Here is a 19,217-nt window from a genome sequence, read left to right as displayed (position 1 = left end):
TTTGGCTATGCCATTATGTCAGCGTTTAAGTAAGCACTTTATATAAGCACTGTTGCACTTTGTATTCACATAACACGTATTTTGTAAGTTGTATTTTAGAATGTTGTTTTAATATGGTCACGTTTCTATTGTGGTTAGATGTACACCACAAAATTGTACGCACAACTCACGTACACCTGGCCGCATAGCCTAACCTAGCAACACAATACAAGCTTGATGCCTGTCTCTCGCCGTTGCACGGCGAGTCTCCGCCTTTTCACCCCCGACCTTCACTCCCAGGCACTCTACACCAATGGGGCAGCGTTGGAGGCGCGGCTTGGAGATCCTATGTAGGAAGCCGCACAGCGCTGCCCCGTTTAGGACATACACACGTGAGCAAGCGCCAGACGGCGTGAAACGGCTGTAGTGCCGTCCACATATCCCCTGGTCACCTCTTCCCTATTCACCTCTGCATCTCCGTGGATCCAGGTTTGACAACTCTTGTTTTCTATGTCATATACGCTGGCTGTTGGCAGACTGCCCAAATAAAAGCATTTCAAGAGGAAGGTGCGCTGCTTCTCTTTCATGTACCAAAGTGTTTCAGTTTGTGCTCTGCACTAACCCAAGCTTGCTGCACTTCTCTGTGCTTGGACTGGCAGCCTAGGAACGCAGGTGTGAATGTATGAGGTGAAGCTGCTGCAGGTCTATAGGAGCTGACTCTACCCCTTGCTTAACCAGCTGAGTGCCAAGTGACTTTTTTTCCCTAGAGTGTACCATAATTGAAAGTGTGTACCTGGCTTAAAGGGAACCTGAACTGAGTAAAATTATTTAAAATAAACACATGATGTAGCTGCAAATGAATATTACATACTTACCTCACCGTCAGTTCCTCTCAGAAGCTCGCCATTTTGTTCTTACAGTAATCCCTTCCAGTTCTGTCAAGATTTACTCAGAAATTAAATATACCAGTTGCTGTCAGTTATATATCAGCTGCTGTCAGTTACAACTAAATGTGCAAGGTAATGTCCATGTTTCCCTATGGCTCAAGTGGGCGTTATAACAGTTTAAAGCGTACATTTGAAATCGGCGCCGGTAGACTTGGGCAAAGGATTCAGCCGGTATATGGCTGATCCTGCTTCTGCACAAGTCCGGCCCGTATTAATTACTATTCCCCCTCCAGGCCGCCGTGGATAGTGGGGGAATGTAATAATTCGGCTTCCAGCGATTGGTGGAGGCTGAATTATTGTATTTTTTAAGCAACTTCAGCTCCGTCTTCTGACAGAGCCGACGTTACTCACTGAGCGCCACTATAAACTGATTCTTATTACAGTCTATGGCGGCGCTGGCTGCGCCCAAATCTAGCAGCGCTGAAAAGCACTGCTCCGCCGTTTAACAGTGTGCTGACGAGGAAGCTGTTATGGGGTAATGGCCATTTTCAAAATGGAGGACAGCGAATTCCATCGATCACAGTGGACAAACAGGACGCAGGAGATGAAAAAGAGATTGATGAGTAGATCTCATGGGAGGTACTGTAAGTATGACCTGTGTATGTTTATTATGACTTTTTATTTTCAGTTCAGGTTCTCTTTAAAGAGAATCTGTATTGTTAAAATCGCACAAAAGTAAACATACCAGTGCGTTAGGGGACATCTCCTATTACCCTCTGACACAATTTCGCCGCTCCTCGCCGCATTAAAAGTGGTTAAAAACAGTTTTAAAAAGTTTGTTTATAAACAAACAAAATGGCCACCAAAACAGGAAGTAGGTTGATGTACAGTATGTCCACACATAGAAAATACATCCATACACAAGCAGGCTGTATACAGCCTTCCTTTTGAATCTCAAGAGATTATTTGTGTGTTTCTTTCCCCCTGTTCTCATGCACTGAAGTTTCAGGCTGCTTGTTTCTTCCTGCAAACAGCTTTGCCCTTGTCTGTAATTCCTAAGTATGTGAAAGCCCAGCCAGCTCAGAGGACGATTTATCCAGCTTGTAAAAGATAAGAGAGAAGAGAGAAGCTGCTCTAATCCTAAATAACACACAGGCAGTGTGCATACAGGGGCCTGGAAGGGGGAGTTCATAGCAGAACCACAACACTGAAGAACTTGGCAGCCTTCCAGACACAGGCTGACAAGTCTGACAAGAGAGAGATAAGTTGATTTATTACAGAGACAGTGATAGTATAAAGTGCTGCAGTAAGCTAGAACACATTAGAATAGCTTTTTGAACTTGTAGGATGAAAAAAAACAGGATGCAATTTTTGTTACGGAGTCTCTTTAAGGCTCAGCTGCATGCAATGTGTTTGTCCATACAAAAGTGCATGAAAATGCACAGCATCTGGAAGAGAGAGCACAGAACAACTGATCAGATAAAGTGTGTCAATTGTGATCAGATGCCAGTGTAAACCCAGCCATAAAAGGACCCTAAGGGCTGGGACCTACTATGGCATTTTTGGCAGTGTTTTGGGATCACTGACAATCGCCAGCGATTCCCAAAAACGTTGTCAATATATATCTAAATAGGGCTGAACCCACTAGTGCAATTGTGATTAGGGTTAATCGCAGTCGCAGGGTATGCAGCATTTTGAGTGTGTTTGCGTTCAACGCTAAGTATAGAAACACTGCAAAATCGCTTTGAAAGTCAATTTTGGGGATGAGCATTAGTAAATTTAACCACTTGCCGACCGCACGCTTATACCGTGCGTTGGCAAAGTGGCAGCTGCAGGACCAGCGACGCAGTACTGCGTCGCCAGCTGCAGGCTAATTAATCAGGAAGCAGCCGCTCGCGCGAGCGGCTGCTTCCTGTTAATTCACGGCGGGGGGCTCCGTGAATAGCCTGCGGGCCGCCGATGGCGGCTCGCAGGCTAAATGTAAACACAAGCGGAAATAATCCGCTTTGTTTACATTTGTACGGCGCTGCTGCGCAGCAGCGCCGTAAGGCAGATCGGCGATCCCCGGCCAATCAGCGGCCGGGGATCGCCTCCATGTGACAGGGGACGTCCTGTCACTGGCTGCACAGGACAGATAGCGTCCTGTGCAGCCTCGATCGCCGGGGGGGCAGCAGGTAGGAGAGGGAGGGGGGAATTTCGCCGCGGAGGGGGGCTTTGAGGTGCCCCCCCCCCCGCAACACCCAGCAGGCAGAAGAGATCAGACCCCCCCAGCACATCATCCCCATAGGGGGGAAAAAAGGGGGGCAATCTGATCTCTCTGCCTGCTACCTGATCTGTGCTGGGGGCTGCAGAGCCCACCCAGCACAGATCAGTAAAAACAGCGCTGGTCCTTAAGGGGGGGTAAAGGGTGGGTCATCAAGTGGTTAAATAAAAGGCTTTCGTCCGTAGCCCTGCCCCCTAATGGAAGAGGTCATAGGTGTTTCTCTAGGACCAATCAGAGAATCTTCTGTGACTTCTTCTACTAGGGGGCGGGGCTATGGGCGGAAGCTGGACATCGAGACACCCGGTAAGTATAATTAACTTTATTTAAAATGTAAAACGCTCAGCCACCAAATCGCTGCAAAATTGCTTTTTGAAAACGGTTTTGCAGCACTTCTATACATGGCATTGAGTGCCCAAAATGCTGCATGTCATGCGATTGTGATTAACTCTATTTAAATACATTGGCAAAGAGTTTTTTCTTTTAAATCGCCGGCGATCCAAAAACACTGCCAAAATCCTAGCTTTGGGCACACACCTGATTTTCAATTAACCATTCACCCTCTAATAGGATTAGCACTGTCCAAAGTTTTTATTGAGGGTTGGGAACACACTAGGCGATGCGTGAAAGGTTGTGTTTTGCGGCATATGCATTAAAGGGACACTTAAGTCAAACAAAAAAAATGAGTTTTACTCACCTGGGGCTTCCAATAGCCCCCTGCAGCTGTCCGATGCCCTCGCCGTCTCCCTCCGATCCTCCTGGCCCCGCTGGCAGCCACTTCCTGTTTTGGTGACAGAAGCTGACAGGCTGGGGACGCGAGTGATTCTTCGCATTCCTGGCCACAATAGCGCCATCTATGCTGCTATAGCATATATCCTATACCATATAGCAGCATAGAGGGTGCTAATGTGTCTGGGAATGTGAAGAATCACTCGCGTCCCCAGCCTGTCAGCTCTTGTCACCGAAACAGGAAGTGGCTGCCGGCGGGGCCAGGAGGATTGGAGGGAGACGGCGAGGGCACCGGACAGCTGCAGGGGGCTATTGGAAGCCCCAGGTGAGTAAAACTCATTTTTTTTGTTTGACTTAAGTGTCCCTTTAATGTGTTTTATTAGCGTTTTGAGTCCATTTTAATTGCATTAGCGTTTACACTTTGCACATGAGTTTTTCTTGCATTTTACTTTGCTTACATAGAAAAGCGTGTAACTTTAACTGCAGGTAGTCATGTGAAGTATTGTTACTGCGATACTTCACTTGCGGCCGCTACTATGTTCATTTACATAGTTGTAACCATGTAAGTTAACATAGTAGCGGCTACAGCCGCTACTAACGATACTTCACAGGACCACCTGCAATTAGTTACGCGCGGTAGGCAAAGTGGGCGCTCTTTCACTTTAAGCTGCGCTGCTAAGGAGCGCAGCTTAAAGAATCATGCCCAAGGGTACACCGAGCTTGTGCCAAAATAAGCGCTTAGCTTCCGATTGGAGGAAGCTAGCGGAGGCGGGGAGAGCCTGTAATGGAGGAGAACGATAATTGACAAGCTACAGGTAAATGCAGGTCCTATTAAGATTTAAAAATTCTGCCTCGGGTTCTCCTTAAAAATGGATTTTAAAAATATAGTTCCACTTTCATGCTTTCCCCTGCACTGACTGATATAAGTGATGTGGTTGCTATGGGCAGCTTCTCTGCACCGACTGATATAACTGATGCGGTCGCTATGGGCACCATCTCTGCACTGGCTGATATAACTGACTTGGTTTCTATGGGCAGCATCTCACCTTGCAGTTGCTGCACCGCCAATGCGCCACATGCATCATGTTCTCATTAGATTAACCTCCCTGGCATTCTGGACGAGCTCAGCTCATCCAGTCACGCCAGAGGGCACCGCTCAGGCCCTGGTGGGCCGATTTGAATCATTTTTTTTAAACATGCAGCTAGCACTTTGCTAGCTGCGTGTTCTATGCGATCGCCGCCGCTGATCTGCCGCTACCCGACGCGTAACAGCCCCCCCCCCCCCCGGGACCCCTGCGCAGCCTGGCCAAACAGTGGCAGGCAGCGCTGAGGGGTGGATCGGGACGCCATGTGACGTCACGACGTCAATGACGTCATCGCAATCGTCGCCATGGCGATGGGGGAAGCCCTAAAGGAAATCCTGTTCAGAACGGGATTTCCTGACAGGCATAGGCGCCGGCGGCGATCGGAGGGGTGGGAGGGATGCCTCAGGGAGGGGGGCATCATGTAGCTAGCGCTAGGCTAGCTACATGATAGAAAAAAAATATGCAAAAAAAAAAAACCTTCCCGCAGCCGCGGGAATCAGAACGCCAGGGAAGTTAAATAAATTACCAGTATGTTCTCATTAGATTAGATAAAGTAGTACCAGTATGAGCTGCTGCCCTGTGGGGAGAGCACACCTGTCTGCTCAGTGGGAGGTAGGGTTGCCACCTGCCCGGTATTCCCCCGGCCCAGCCGGAAAATTAATTAAAAAGCCGCTGCCGGAAATATGTTTTTACTGGCAATGTATCTGCCCGGTAATTTGGACAGACTGTCCCACAAGAGCAGAGGGGGAGACGCCTGGTCTGTTACAATACTTCTAACAACTGGGATGAGGCTACAGGCTGTTCTCCCCCTCCCTCCTGTTTAATGAGCAGCTCCCTGTCGCAGACTACGGGACTCTGAGCCGCTTATGCTACGTACACACATGCGACAACGATCGTTCGTTGAGAACGACGAACAAACTTTTAATTGATGAAAGAACGATCTAAGTAAAGATAGTTTTAAAAGGTGTGTACCGATCTGATCGTTAGAACGAACGTTACATCACGTAAAGCAACTATTGCGCCTGCGCATAAAAATGAGACGTTTCACAGAGAAATAGTGAAATGCGCATGTCAAGCCTAGTACGAACGACCGTTTCCAACGATGTACTACTTTTGCAAACGATCGTCGTTGGTTAAAATCCGCCGAGACAGAACTTTCTTTTGTAGCGATTTGGCTCGTTCGTCGTTTGCCTTAATAGTCGGTGGTTCGTTTTTTGTAACGATCGTCGTTGGTAAAGATCGGGGAACGATCGTTACAAACGACTATAGTCGCATGTGTGTACGTACCTTTAGACTTCAGTGTAGAGGAGAGGAATGTCTCCTCCCCCCTCCTCCTCCCGGAGACTTCAGAGGGCCAGAGAGAGGGAGAGACAGACACGTGCAGCTGCAGCTGGGACAGGAGATGCTGTAACTGTAAGAGGTGCTGTCACTGTTATGTTTGTATGGATGCAGACAGAGTGTATGTATGGCATGTATGTGACGTGATGTGTATGTATGGAGTATGTGTCTCTGGGATCTGTGTGTATACAAAGCATGTGTGTTTGTATATAGTGTGTATACGATGTGTGTGTGTATATATATATATATATATATATATATATATATATATATATATATATATATATATATATATAGTGTGAGAGAGATGTAATCTGCGCATGTGTGTATATGTAGAGAATGTGTGTATGTACAGTGGTGTGAAAAACTATTTGCCCCCTTCCTGATTTCTTATTCTTTTGCATGATTGTCACACTTAAATGTTTCTGCTCATCAAAAACCGTTAACTATTAGTCAAAGATAACATAATTGAACACAAAATGCAGTTTTAAATGATGGTTTTTATTATTTAGTGAGGAAAAAAAACTCAAAACCTACATGGCCCTGTGTGAAAAAGTGATTGCCCCCCTTGTTAAAAAATAACTTAACTGTGGTTTATCACACCTGAGTTCAATTTCTGTAGTCACCCCCAGGCCTGATTACTGCCACACCTGTTTCAATCAAGAAATCATTTAAATAGGAGCTATCTGACACAGAGAAGTAGACCAAAAGCACCTCAAAAGCTAGACATCATGCCAAGATCCAAAGAAATTCAGGAACAAATGAGAACAAAAGTACTGTAATTGAGATCTGGTCTGGTAAAGGTTATAAAGCCATTTCTAAAGCTTTGGGACTCCAGCGAACCACAGTGAGAGCCATTATCCAGAAATGGCAAAAACATGGAACAGTGATGAACCTTCCCAGGGGTGGCTGGCCGACCAAAATTACCCCAAGAGCGCAGAGAAAACTCATCCAAGAGGCCACAAAAGACCCCAGGACAACATCTAAAGAACTGCAGGCCTCACTTGCCTCAATTAAGGTCAGTGTTCACAACTCCACCATAAGAAAGTGACTGGGCAAAAACGGGCTGCATGGCAGATATCCAAGGCGCAAACCACTTTTAAGCAAAAAGAACATTAAGGCTCGTCTCAATTTTGCTAAAAAACATCTCAATGATTGCCAAGACTTGTGGGAAAATACCTTGTGGACCGCCGAGACAAAAGTTGAACTTTTTGGAAGGTGCGTGTCCTATTAAATCTGTCGTAGAAGTAACACAGCATTTCAGCAAAAGAACATCATACCAACAGTAAAATATGGTGGTGGTAGTGTGATGGTCTGGGGTTGTTTTGCTGCTTCAGGACCTGGAAGGCTTGCTGTGATAGATGGAACCATTAATTCTACTGTCTACCAAAAAATCCTGAAGGAGAATGTCCGGCCATTTGTTCGTCAACTCAAGCTGAAGCGATCTTGGGTGCTGCAGCAGGACAATGACCCAAAAGACACCAGCAAATCCACCTCTGAATGGCTGAAGAAAAACAAAATGAAGACTTTGGAGTGGCCTAGTCAAAGCCCTGACCTGAATCCTATTGAGATGTTGTTGCATGACCTTAAAAAGGCAGTTCATGCTAGAAAACCCTCAAATAAAGCTGAATTACAACAATTCTGCAAAGATGAGTGGGCCAAAATTCCTCCAGAGCGCTGTAAAAGACCTGTTGCAAGTTATCGCAAACGCTTGATTGCAGTTATTGCTGCTAAGGGTGGCCCAACCAGTTATTAGGTTCAGGGGTCAATTTCTTTTTCACACAGGGCCATGTAGGCTTTGAGTTTTTTTTCTCACTAAAAAATAAAAAAAACATCATTTAAAACTGCATTTTGTGTTCAATTATGTTATCTTTAACTAATGGTTAACGGTTTTTGATGAGCAGAAACATTTAAGTGTGACAAACATGCAAAAGAATAAGAAATCAGGAAGGGGGCAAATAGTTTTTCACACCACTGTATGTATGTATGTATAATATAATATATATATATATGATGTGTGTATGTATATAGTGCATGATGTGATCTGCCTATGTATGTATACAGAGCATGTGTGTGTATGTATATAGTGCATGTGTATGTATTGAGAGAATGTTTCCCTTATGAATAACTGCATCCCCCCCTTCAGTGTAACACCCCCTCCCTTACCCCCATAGCAAGCATGGGCAATACACCTCCGCTCTCCCTCTAAGTTCGTTGTCCTGCCATACCCCCCCCCCCCCCCCACCTGTCCTTGACAGACCTGACCCCCCTTCTCCTAAACGCTTAACCTGCTGGGCGATCTGGACGAGCTCAGCTCGTCCAGTACCGCCGGAGCCTGCCGCTCAGGCCCTGCTGGGCCGATTTGGCTCAAATAAAGTGCAGCACACGCAGCCGGCACTTTGCCAGCCGCGTGTGCTGCCTGATCGCCGCCGCTCTGCGGCGATCCGCCGCGAGCAGCGGCGAAAGAGGGTCCCCCCAGCCGCCTGAGCCCAGCGTAGCCGGAACAAAAAGTTCCGGCCAGCGCTAAGGGCTGGATCGGAGGCGGCTGACGTCAGGACGTCGGCTGACGTCGATGACGTCACTCCGCTCGTCGCTATGGCGACGATATAAGCAAAACAAGGAAGGCCGCTCATTGCGGCCTTCCTTGTTTATTCTGGGCGCCGGAGGCGATCGGAAGAACGCCTCCGGAGCGCCCTCTAGTGGGCTTTCATGCAGCCAACTTTCAGTTGGCTGCATGAAATAGTTTTTTTTTTATTCAAAAAAAACCCTCCCGCAGCCTGCCTGGCGATCTTAATAGAACGCCAGGCAGGTTAAAGGAATACTGTAGGGGGCAAAGGGGAAAATGAGTTGAACTTACCTGGGTCTTCTAATGGTCCCCTGCAGACGTCATGTGCCCGCACAGCCACTCAACAATGCTCTAGTCCCTGCCACCAGTTACTTCCGGAATTTGCCACTGCGCCTGCATGACCTCCTCCCTGCTGACGTCACGGGAGCGTACTGCGCAAGCACAGTATGGCCTGCACCTACGCGTTACGCTCCGGGGACGTCAGCGGAAGTGAAGAGAAGGCCTCGCAGGCGCAATGGTTTTCCGACTTTAAAGTCGCAATTTCCGGAAGTGAACCGGCGGGAACCGGAGCATCAGTGAGTGGCTGCGTGGGCACAGGACGTCTGCGGGGGACCGGAGCATTGGTGAGTGGCTGTGCGTGCACAGGTCATCTGTGGGGGACCATTAAAAGCCCCGGGTAAGTTAAACTCTTTTTTCCCCTTTGCTCCCCACAGTAATCACAGGCTTACATCCCCCTAGTGACCAGGCTATTTTTTTTTTACTATTCAGGCCACTGCAGCTTGCTGCAGGGCCATACACCTTAGCACACAATTTAATCTTTCCTCCCTTTTGTTGCCACCAACAGAGCTCTCTGTTGGTGGCATCTGATTGCTACTGAAATTTATTTATTTTTTATTTATTTATTTATTTATTTTTTAAAATAAAATCACATATTTTATTTAAATTTCCCACCCTCCCTACCCCCGAAGAGCCAATCAGAGCTGATCACCTCTCATAGGCATCAGCCTATGAGAGGGATCTTCTTGTGGCACGCTCGAGGGGACAGCTCAGTGACAGAGCTGTCCCCCATACAGCGCTGCAGTTGATCGCAGGGCTGTACTTGTAAATAAACTTTTTTTTTTTATTTTTTTTATTTTTATGTGTAACAGCCTGCCGCCCACAATCGCACGCAAGCAGGCTGGTCTCGGAACTCCGCTCAGTCATTCAGCGTAATCTCCTCCCCCATGACTTGATGCCAATTGGCATTAGGCGGTCCTGGGGGAGCCACTTGAGGGCCTGTTTCCACTACACGCAGATTCTGCATGCAGAAAACTGACTCCAATGAATGCCTATGGGCCTGTTTCCACTGAACGTGATTTTTTTGATGCAGATTTCCCATAGGCATTCATTGGAGTCAGTTTTCTGCATGCAGAATCTGCGTGTAGTGGAAACAGGCCCTTACAACCGCCCATCGGCGTTAGGCGGTCGCAAGGAGGTTAAAGTGTACCTGAAATGTTATTATTGGGTGCTCTCTACAGCCCCATGAGGTGTTTGGGCTTCCTTGCAGCCTCTCTGTTCACTAGATATCCTCCCCCCTCCCCACTGTAATCTGGACAATCACAGCCAGCCATGTGCTTCTGCATTTACGCGACCCGGCCACTACTGCACAGGTGCGGAATGCTCCCCGCTGCAGGAGCACTAGAGGGGTAGACACATGACACAGAAGAGCACGGCCAGCCAGATATTACCAGGGGGAGCATAGCAAGTGAATGGAGCAGCTGGTGAGGGAGCCCAGGCACCTCATAAGGCTGGAGGAAGCTCCCCAGGTAAGTATAAATACACCCATTAAACAGAACCTAAACTGAGAGGGTTATGGATGTTTCCTTTTAAACAATACTGGTTGCCTGGCAGCCCTGTTGATCTCTGGCTGCAGTAGTGGCTGAATCACACACCTGAAACAAGCATGCAGCTAATCCATTCTGACTTCAGTCAGAGCACCTTATCTGCTGCATGCTTGTTCAGGGGCTGTGGCTAAATGTATTAGAGACACAGGATCAGCAGGAGAGTCAGGCAACTGGTATTATTTTAAAAGGAAAAAGCCATATCCTTCTCAGTTTAGGTTCCCTTTAATGCTGCCTTTAAGAGACCCAGATCAAGCCTAATGCTAGGTACACACTACACAATTTTCTGACTTTTTTACTGACAGATTGACTATTTCCGATCTGATTTCCGATAGATTTTCCATAGAAGTGAACAGAAAATCGATTGGAAATCAGATTGGACCTGTTGGAAATAGGCAGGACATTGTATAGTGTGTACCTAGCATTAAAGGTCAGCTGACCTGAGAGAGGGATAAGGAGGCTGCTATATTGATTTCCTTTTAAACGAAGCCAGTTGCCTGGTTTTACAGCTGAGCTTTCTGGCATTAGTATGTCTGCATCAAACACCCCAAAAAAACAGGCAGCTAATCTTGTCAGATTTTTAGTCAGAAAATGACTAAATGCTTGTGCTTGTTCAGGGGCTATGGCTAGAGGCCGAGAATAAGCAGGGCAGCCAGGAAATTGCATTTGTAAATATATTATGGCAGCCTCCATATCCCTCGCAGGTCAGTTGTCCTTTAAAAAGTCTGTGACAAACCACTCCCACTTTTAGGCCACACCCCTCAGGCCACACCCACAAGCCATTATTTTTTTTACCCTAAAGGTGGCAACCCTAGGGAGGGCCCTGCAGCCATACTAAAGAGGCAGTATCAGGAAGCGTGGGAGGCTCTTTTCACCTGTAGTGTCGGGGTTGGCGTGAGCAGCACAGGCAGCCTGCTGTGGACAGTACTTCTTCCCTGCAGTGACCCACCCCACCAGCATAGGCCTACCCTGCAGTCACCTTGCTTTGATGAGTTAAACCCTCTATTGCACTGTTTACTTGAGCAGCCTGCCATGTGCAGCAGCAGCGCCCCTGATCAAGTGCAGCTCAGTGTGAGTGTGCAGCCACCTGCATCCATTTACAGCAGCCATGTCCCTTCCAGCAGCCTAGCCACCTGCATCCATTTACAGCAGCCATGTCCCTTCCAGCAGCCTAGCCACCTGCATCCATTTACAGCAGCCATGTCCCTTCCAGCAGCCTAGCCACCTGCATCCATTTACAGCAGCCATGTCCCTTCCAGCAGCCTAGCCACCTGCATCCATTTACAGCAGCCCTGTCCCTTCCAGCAGCCTAGCCACCTGCATCCATTTACAGCAGCCATGTCCCTTCCAGCAGCCTAGCCACCTGCATCCATTTACAGCAGTCCTGTCCCCTCCAGCAGCCTAGCCACCTGCATCCATTTACAGCAGCCCTGTCCCCTCCAGCAGCCTAGCCACCTGCATCCATTTACAGCAGCCCTCTCCCCTCCAGCAGCCTAGCTACCTGCATCCATTTACAGCAGCCCTGTCCCCTCCAGCAGCCTAGCCACCTGCATCCATTTACAGCAACCCTGTCCCTTCCAGCAGCCTAGCCACCTGCATCCATTTACAGCAGCCCTGTCCCCTCCAGCAGCCTAGCCACCTGCATCCATTTACAGCAGCCCTCTCCCCTCCAGCAGCCTAGCTACCTGCATCTATTTACAGCAGCCCTGTCCCCTCCAGCAGCCTAGCCACCTGCATCCATTTACAGCAACCCTGTCCCTTCCAGCAGCCTAGCCACCTGCATCCATTTACAGCAGCCCTGTCCCCTCCAGCAGCCTAGCCACCTGCATCTATTTACAGCAGCCCTGTCCCCTCCAGCAGCCTAGCCACCTGCATCCATTTACAGCAACCCTGTCCCTTCCAGCAGCCTAGCCACCTGCATCCATTTACAGCAGCCCTGTCCCCTCCAGCAGCCTAGCCACCTGCATCCATTTACAGCAGCCCTCTCCCCTCCAGCAGCCTAGCTACCTGCATCTATTTACAGCAGCCCTGTCCCCTCCAGCAGCCTAGCCACCTGCATCCATTTACAGCAACCCTGTCCCCTCCAGCAGCCTAGCCACCTGCATCCATTTACAGCAGCCCTCTCCCCTCCAGCAGCCTAGCCACCTGCATCCATTTACAGCAGCCCTGTCCCCTCCAGCAGCCTAGCCACCTGCATCCATTTACAGCAGCCCTGTCCCTTCCAGCAGCCTAGCCACCTGCATCCATTTACAGCAGCCCTGTCCCCTCCAGCAGCCTAGCCACCTGCATCCATTTACAGCAGCCCTGTCCCTTCCAGCAGCCTAGCCACCTGCATCCATTTACAGCAGCCCTGTCCCTTCCAGCAGCCTAGCCACCTGCATCCATTTACAGCAGCCCTGTCCCCTCCAGCAGCCTAGCCACCTGCATCCATTTACAGCAGCCCTGTCCCCTCCAGCAGCCTAGCCACCTGCATCCATTTACAGCAGTCCTGTCCCCTCCAGCAGCCTAGCCACCTGCATCCATTTACAGCAGCCCTGTCCCTTCCAGCAGCCTAGCCACCTGCATCCATTTACAGCAGCCCTGTCCCCTCCAGCAGCCTAGCCACCTGCATCCATTTACAGCAGCCCTGTCCCTTCCAGCAGCCTAGCCACCTGCATCCATTTACAGCAGTCCTGTCCCCTCCAGCAGCCTAGCCACCTGCATCCATTTACAGCAGCCCTGTCCCCTCCAGCAGCCTAACTACGGCATTACAGAGACCTCCAATATACACACACACACCGGTTCTCACAGCCCTCCCATAGAACTGGCTCCTAACGGCATCTTTTCACATCAAAACATTCTATAGCGGCCACACGGGGGAGCTCCACACACAAGTTCCATGGACATTTACAGTACGGGCCACAAGAGGGAGCTCCACACACAATGCTGCCGGCTTACATACGGGCTCCTGGATCCTGGCTGCTCAGTGTGATGCCTCCAGAGAGCGGACTCTCTTCCTCCTCATCTGTGCAGAGCGGAGACTCCTCCTTCTCCTCCGGCTGGCAATCGCTCGAGCGTGCTGTGTCCGCGAGGTCTGTGTCCGCGAGGTCTGTGTCCACGGAGGTCTGTACTGTAGCCAGTCCCGCTGCTGCTGTAGATGCCTCGTGCTGGTGACGTAGAGTTGTGCATCTCGCTCTCCTGGCTATATGTAATGTATACAATATCATTGCGTACTAGGTTCTACAGTATACTGTGATCGATGTTATATACTAGGCATAGCATACAGTATATTGTCTGTCTGTGTAAAGGGGAAGCACAGCTTTATATTTGTTTCTGCAACTAGGTGTACAATACATTTATGCTGTTAATGGGGACTTCTCATTCTGCGGGACTTACCTTATACTGATAACACAGTCCACTTCAGCTTATAGGAGGGCTATCTAACTCTGAGCTCACCTCCATCTCTACTGAGCTTTTATTTCCCCTGTTCCCCAGTTATCAATGCTGGTTCAGCTGCCTGTACCACAATGCAGCCCTCAGATCCCATTTGTATAGCTGCTGACCCATAAGATATCAGCAATTCTTCTTAGCAAGGCGTGATATGCTGGGGACAGGGGCGTCTCTAGCCATTTTGTCACTCCAGGCGAGAAAACCTATGGCGCCCCCCCCCCCCCCTCTCCAATGATTCACCCGAAAAGAATCCTAACGCAGCAATGATTCACCCGAAAAGAATCCTAACGCAGCAATGATTCACCCGAAAAGAATCCTAACGCAGCAATGATTCACCCGAAAAGAATCCTAACGCAGCAATGATTCACCCGAAAAGAATCCTAACGCAGCAATGATTCACCCGAAAAGAATCCTAACGCAGCAATGATTCACCCGAAAAGAATCCTAACGCAGCAATGATTCACCCGAAAAGAATCCTAACGCAGCAATGATTCACCCGAAAAGAATCCTAACGCAGCAATGATTCACCCGAAAAGAATCGTAATGTGGGCAGCCTTCACCAGAAGATAATCGTAATGTTGCAATCTTTCACCAGAAAATAATCGTAATGTGGGCAGCCTGCACCAGAAAATAATCGTAATGTGGGCAGCCTGCACCAGAAAATAATCGTAATGTGGGCAGCCTGCACCAGAAAATAATCGTAATGTGGGCAGCCTGCACCAGAAAATAATCGTAATGTGGGCAGCCTGCACCAGAAAATAATCGTAATGTGGGCAGCCTGCACCAGAAAATAATCGTATTGTGGCAATCTTTCACCAGGAAATAATCTTATGTGACCAGTGTTCACCAGAAAATAATCTTATGTGGCTAGCGTTCACCAGGAAATAATCGTTGTTGTTAGCTGGCGAGTATGGTGAGCAGTCCAGATGGCATTCTCGTTTCTTTCCCCTTGGGTATCTGTAATTGCCCTGGAGACCCCGTCTTCTGGTCGGCTTGGTCGCACGCTGGTTGGGCTGTACGTGTGGCTGAAAGCGCTCTACTCGTCTGTGACTTCACACACATGAACAGAACGCTTTCATCCGTGGTTGCCCGGCCAGCACAGGCGCACTGAATGCAGACTGGAAGACGGGGCCACAGGACAATTACAGGTACCCGAGGGGGCAGAAACAAAAACGTGGGGAGCGGTGAGCATCAGGACAGCACCATACATGCCAGCTCCCTCCTCCAACCCCTCCCCCCTTCCCGTTTCTCATCTTCTTTTGGGCTCTGCTATCCTTTATGGCCTCCTTCACAGTGGGAATCGCAAAATGCTAGCAAAAATCACTAGCGTTTTGCAAAGTGCTTTTCCAGCTATATTTTTTTTTTTTTTTCTGTACAGGGAAGCAATTCTGGAGCAATCGCGTTTTGCCATTCTATAACGTTGAAATGCAATCGCTCCAAAAATTTTTCAAAAATACTGCATGCGGTGCTTTTGTGACTTCATGGAATCGCTGGAGATCGCTTTACACATTACATTGCAGTAGCGCTTTTCAGAATGCTAGAAATTGCCAGCGATTGAAAAAGCTGCTGAAATGGCTATTAATGTGCTCCAGTGTGAATGAGACCTTACAGAGGCCTTCTGACCTGAATCTTGGGCCTGTCACCTGGCATACTGTGATCTTCTGCTGTGTCTGTAACCTGAGGCCTGTGTATGGGGTGATACTGAGCGATACTATGGTGCCATTTGGGAAGGGGAGGTGGGGAATATTGCTGGAATTGTGTAGGGCTGCATCATATTCCACAAGGAGACTACTATGGATTCTATACACTGAAGCCTGGTACACACTTTCAATGATGATTGGCCAATCACTGACCAATGTTACCACGTCCATGTAGTATGAGGGTCAATAGATATTGAATACTATGAGCAGACTGTTGGTAAACCCTAACACTACATGGAGGTGGTAAAATCGGTCCGTGATTGGCCAATCATCATTGAAAGTGTGTACCAGGCTTAAAGAGAATCTGTATTGTTAAAATCGCACAAAAGTAAACATACCAGTGCGTTAGGGGACATCTCCTATTACCCTCTGACACAATTTTGCCGCTCCTCGCCGCATTAAAAGTGGTTAAAAGCAGTTTTAAAAAGTTTGTTTATAAACAAACAAAATGGCCACCAAAACAGGAAGTAGGTTGATGTACAGTATGTCCACACATAGAAAATACATTCATACACAAGCAGGCTGTATACACCATTCCTTTTGAATCTCAAGAGATCATTTGTGTGTTTCTTTCCCCCTGTTCTCATGCACTGAAGTTTCAGGCTGCTCTTCCTGCAAACAGCTTTGCCCTTGTCTGTAATTCTTCAGTATGTGAAAGCCCAGCCAGCTCAGAGGACGATTTATCCAGCTTGTAAGAGAGAAGAGAGAAGCTGCCCTAATCTAAATAATACACAGGCAGTGTGCATAGAGGGGCCTGGAAGGGGGAGTTCAAAGCAGAACCACAACACTGAAGAACTTGGCAGCCTTCCAGACACAGGCCGACAAGTCTGACAGGGGAAAGATACATTGATTTATTACAGAGACTGTGATAGCAGAAAGTGCTGCAGTAAGCTAGAACATATTAGAATAGCTTTTGGAACTTGTAGGATGATAAAAAACAGGATGCAATTTTTGTTACGGAGTCTCTTTAAGGGTGCATACACATCCAATTTTGATTGCCCGATCCTTGACCAATTCTACCACCTCCATGTAGTATGAGAGTCAACAGACTGAATACTGTGAACAGATTGTGTAGGTAAAATCTCATATTTCATTGAAGTGGTTAAATGGGCCAATCAAAATGGAATGCAGGTATGGGGGTAAATGGTGCATACACACATCCAATTTTGATTGGCAAAATACTAACTAATTGTACCACTTCCATGTAGTATAAGGGTTTTCATACACAATCTGTTCATAGTATTCACACTCTTTTGTCCCTTTTTCTACTTGGAAGTGGTAAAATTAGCCAAGTATTGGTCAATGAAATTGGATGTGTGTATGCGCCCTTATTAGGCCTCTTTTTCACAGGCGGCTGAAGTTCTTTTGTTGCACAGTTCAGCCTCCTGGCTGCTGGACACAAGTGCCATTTGGTTGCAATTACATGCAGCTGGATGGAAGCGTTTATGAACACCACACGTCACATTTGACATGCGATGGTGTTACCTGTCAGCCAAAATCCATCTCATTTCACCACCACCGATGCTTATATGCAACTCCATGGGGGGGGGGGCACCTCGACATGCGGTAGGTGGCACAGAGGGGGACACAGCGGTTAAAGGGGGAACAGGGGACAGAGGGGGAACAGTGTTCCGACTTAAGTATGGATTCAGGTTAAAAATGAAGGTGTGGGTCCTAATGAAGCACATAGCTGGAAATAGTCTACAATGTAGACTAGGGATGGTCAATGAGGTGCAATAATTGCTAGTTGATGTAAGATTATTCAAAGTGTGAATCAATTGTAAATGTATGCAGCTTGAAAATGGGCCAATCCAATCTCATGAAGTACTAAAAGAAGATGAAGCGCGCCATAGTGCATTAAATGTGGAGGAGATTTTATTGACAATTAAAAGTTATACTCACAAACATGAGTGATAAAATCGCTTCTCAGCGGACTGCCAGCCGCTTGCCTCTGCAGTGGGGGATGACGCGCTGTGGCCAGCAGCGCGATTTCCGATGGCTTGGAATCCGTCTCCGATTTTCACTCATGTTTGTGAGTATAACTTTTAATTGTCAATAAAATCTCCTCCACATTTAATGCACTATGGCGCGCTTCATCTTCTTTTAGTACTTCTGCCAATCATCCTCTGTTGGAGCGCTGCGGAGTGCTGAATGTGCTAAGGAGAGCCATCCTTTGAGTGTGCAGCATTAACTTGGAGCGCAGGATATCTTCGTGCTTGTTTGTGACAATCCAATCTCATGAAGGTGGAATTTGATTGGTCCACTTTCAAGCACCATGCCCTGCCCTGCCAGCACATTCATCGTTCTCCTGTCCAGTCACTGCACCATGGCAATGCTCCCAGAATGCATCTGCCTTGCCAGTGCATTCATCTTTCTTCCTGTCCAGTCACTGCACCATGGCAATGCTGCCAGCATGTTACATTGATTTCAACATGCCAATGGGAAATAATTATGTTGTGTCATCTCATTACAGCTGGAAATATTGGGAGGCTCAAACACATGACTGAACAAGTCCAGCACACTCCGCCTGCTGTTTACTTTGCAATGACTGGAAGAACTTCATTCTCAAGTGGCAAATGACTTCTTACTTCTAAGGCACGTGACTACTGAACTCGGCTACTTAGATGTGGTATCAGGTGGGTATGTGGATACCTAAATACTTCATCTGGGGCACATAGTTCCTTCATTCTGATATCTGGGGGCACATGGCTCGGAGCAGTGCTTTTCGGCGCTGCTAGATTTGGGCGCAGCCAGCGCCGCCATAGACTGTAATGGGAATCAGTCTATTGCGGCGCTCATTGAGTAACGTCGGCGCCGTCAGAAGACGGAGCCGAGGTTGCTTAAAAATCACAATAATTCGACTTCCAGCAATAGCTGGAAGCCAAATAATTTCATTCCCCACTGAGTACATTTGAAATCGGTGCCGGTAGACTTGGGCGCAGGATACAGCCGGTATATGGCTGATCCTGCTTCTGTCCGGGCCATTTTAATTACTATTTCCCCTCCAGGCCGCCATAGATAGTGGGGGAATGAAATAATTCGGCTTCCAGCGATTGCTGGAGGCCAAATTATTGTCTTTTTAAGCAACCTCGGCTCCGTCTTCTGACGGCGCCGACGTTACTCACTGAGCGCCGCAATAGACTGATTCCCATTACAGTCTATGGCGGCGCTGGCTGCGCCCAAATCTAGCAGCGCTGAAAAGCACTGCTCCGTTCCCCACTATCCGTGGTGGCCTGGAGGGGGAATAGTAATTAACACGGCCCGGACTTGTGCAGAAGCAGGATCAGCCATATACCGGCTGTATCCTGCGCCCAAGTCTACCGGCGCCGATTTCAAATGTACTCCACATGGCTAGTTAATTTTG

General features: G+C 48.0%; 1 protein-coding gene across 4 annotated transcripts in view; it reads left to right on the top strand.

Annotated features, from left to right (window-relative positions):
- The first annotated feature begins 13,826 nt into the window (after positions 1 to 13,826).
- LOC137528557 (ficolin-1-B-like) overlaps positions 13,827 to 19,217 on the top strand; it is a 116,610-nt gene continuing 111,219 nt past the window's right edge. For 3 of the 4 annotated variants that reach the window (XM_068249896.1, XM_068249897.1, XM_068249891.1), the window contains exons 1-2: positions 13,827 to 13,911; positions 18,327 to 18,489. The gene's annotated coding sequence lies outside the window, so the exon portion shown is untranslated. Of the gene's footprint in view, positions 13,912 to 18,326; positions 18,494 to 19,217 lie in introns of all 4 variants that reach the window. The other variant, XM_068249893.1, reaches the window with a different exon arrangement.

Source organism: Hyperolius riggenbachi, chromosome 8 (assembly GCF_040937935.1).
Source record: "Hyperolius riggenbachi isolate aHypRig1 chromosome 8, aHypRig1.pri, whole genome shotgun sequence".
NCBI classification, from domain to species: Eukaryota; Metazoa; Chordata; class Amphibia; order Anura; family Hyperoliidae; genus Hyperolius; species Hyperolius riggenbachi.
The sequence above is the reverse complement of the archived record's forward strand: the minus strand, read 5'-3'. Positions and strand labels throughout refer to the sequence as shown.